This window comes from Solanum tuberosum, unplaced genomic scaffold (genome assembly GCF_000226075.1).
Source record: "Solanum tuberosum cultivar DM 1-3 516 R44 unplaced genomic scaffold, SolTub_3.0 scf00040, whole genome shotgun sequence".
Lineage (NCBI taxonomy): Eukaryota > Viridiplantae > Streptophyta > Magnoliopsida > Solanales > Solanaceae > Solanum > Solanum tuberosum.
Window position 1 is genome coordinate 265,194 of NW_006238964.1, and position 2,754 is coordinate 267,947.

The 2,754-nt window shown below is 33.0% G+C and overlaps 1 pseudogene; it reads left to right on the forward strand.

The window, feature by feature from the left end:
- LOC102605594 (metal tolerance protein C4-like) overlaps positions 1–1,531 on the forward strand; it is an 8,076-nt pseudogene extending 6,545 nt beyond the window's left edge.
- Positions 1,532–2,754: the final 1,223 nt, after the last annotated feature.

The following is a 2,754-nucleotide window of genomic DNA, read 5'->3' on the forward strand; positions in this document are numbered from 1 at the left end:
AAGAAGAAGAAGAGCAACAACAATGGAAGAATAGGTAAGAGAGAGTAAAAGGAAAAAAGGAGTTGTGAGTCATTGGTGTCATTTTTTCCCTCCATTTTTTTATTATTAATATTTTATATAAGATGGACCAAAGTGTAAAATAAAAAACTTGAGGATGAGAAATCCATTCCATTAATCCTTAATTTAAAAGTTGTCACCCCTACTCAATAATTAAAACTTGAGTCACCTACATTTCATTTTGAAACTTTTCTATCACCTTTAATTCATTGTCCCTACAATCTGTGAGAAAAGGTGCTGCTTGAGAAGGAATGAAAGTGAGAGAGTATATTTGGCGTGGTCATGATCCTACAACTGTAGCTGTCATGACTGAGGTGATAAACATGGTCTTTTTTTTTATTTGGACTTCCTAGCTAGCTACTTAATGTACGTTGTTATTAGTGATGCATGATTTGGCATTCAATTTGTAGGATGGTGCTTCAGTTGCAGGTATGGTCTGCTGGTCATTGCGGGTGCATCATTAGTTGCAGTGAATATCACAGGAAATCCAATTTATGATCCCGTTGGTTCCATTATTGTGGGCAACCTTCTCGGAATGGTATGTGAACCTATTCTCTTGTTCAGATGTAATGTATAATTAAAACTCAGTCCCATCATCAAATGGAATATGAATTGCAGGTTGCTGTATTTTTAATTCAGAGGAACCTACATGCTTTAATTGGTAGAGCAATTGATGACAAAGACTTGAAAAAAGTTATGAAGTTTTTGAAAAATGATCCAGTATGTTCTTTCTGGACCGCTCTTCTTTACTAATCTGGTTGATTAATTAACTAAAGTATCCGAAAAATATTCTTGACACTGCAGGTTGTTGATTCTGTTCATGATTACAAAAGTGAGGTGATTAGACCTGGCTTCTTTAGGTTTAAGGCTGAGATAGGTGATTGAATCCGGTGCATCCATATTCAGCTTGTTTCTTAGTACATGTGTTAATATTTAGTGTTTTTATATTGCAGACTTCAACGGCGTGAAGCTGGTACAAAATTATCTCAACAGAGTTGGACGCAAACAGTGGGCTAGCTAAACAGGTAACTGATTAGCAGATTTATCTCCTATGAAATCACAAGATTAGTATATATCTTACAGTAGTTTTCTGATATTCTCTTTATAGCTTCGAAGGGCTGTAAAGCACAAGGATGATGCAGTGATCATGGAAGTCATGTCACATTATGGTATGAATAAGTTCAATTCTTTTTCTTGTTGACAGAGAATATTAGACACCCAAAATACATGAATTTATTAGTGCTATATATATCTTGGCAGGTGAAGAAGTTGTGACGGCACTAGGGGCTGAAGTTGATCGGCTAGAGAAGGAAATCCAGAAAATAGTTCCTGGTATTAAGCATGTGGACATTGAAGCACATAGTTCAATTGGTTCATCCCCGTGAGCATTCGCTGTAATGTATGTAACACTTTTGTTTCAAGAATGCCATCCATATATATGTGAAGAAATTTTAATGTCATATAGCTTGCAAATGGAACTTTTTGTCTACAGTTCTCTTTGAAACATACATATAAATGGGATTATGACAGTGTTACGTACTCTTGTATATACCTATATATATATAAGTTTGTTTGTGAGATCTATAATGGTTTATAGCATCTTCCCCTTCACCATATTGAATAGCAATTTCTTTTGTTATTGGGACATGCCCTGCCTGCGTTGATGATGAGAGAGGAAATTATATTGTTGCGTCCACAAAATAAGGTCTAAATGTAAATCTATAATATTGATGTGTGAATATATGTAACACAATTGCTAAGCCAAAAATCTGAAGATTGTTGAATAAATTGACGATTTTGAGTTCTATACACACAATGGATAATGGATCTATAGACTTGATTATTTAAAAGGCACTAATTACAAGAAAACTGCAGCTCGAACTCAATGTGTAATCATTATCGAAAACACACAATCTTTCGAGTGCTTTTAATTATGTGTACCGTCTGTAGTTTTAAGAAAGTGATTTTAATTATGCTTCAATCTGGTATAAATATGAATATATTTCTTTTCTTTTTTTCAATATATATACCGAATGTTCTTTTTAAGAATCAGTTTCTTACCCATATTTTTTAAAAGTGTCGTCTTAGATTTTATTTTATTTTTTAAAATAGGGGTGGTGGGAAATCAAAGTGAGGATTCATGCATCAACCAACTAAGCCACTTGCCAACTATTTATCAAAATATTATATCTCGAACTAGCAAACAATGGTGTGTGGTGTACACTTTCTTTTCTTTTTCTTGTTTAACAATGGTGCCAAATGACACGCAATGCAAATGAATCATATATATATATATATATAAAGGAGAAACATAGATGAGGTGATGTGCCACTTCTCTATAGCCTCCATTTCTATTTTTTTTTCTTCTCCTTTTTTTGGACATTTTTTAATTTTTCTCCTCATTTTAAATATAATTATTATTTGTTTATAATTAATGTTTTGTTGATTAATGTGGATGTCCATAACTTCAAGATATAATATCACCATTATGTGCAATAATACTCACACCTCCACCATCTCCTCATTTATCTTCCACACCCTTTAATCTTTCCCACATTCTCAATAATTAATATCATGTTTATTGCTATCTTTTTGTATGCCTCTTATAACAATATAAATAGAGGTCTTGAGGATGTGTTATGCACTTGAAGATTTAGAAAACACTTGAATATACTTGGAAGAACAAGAAAATTCTCT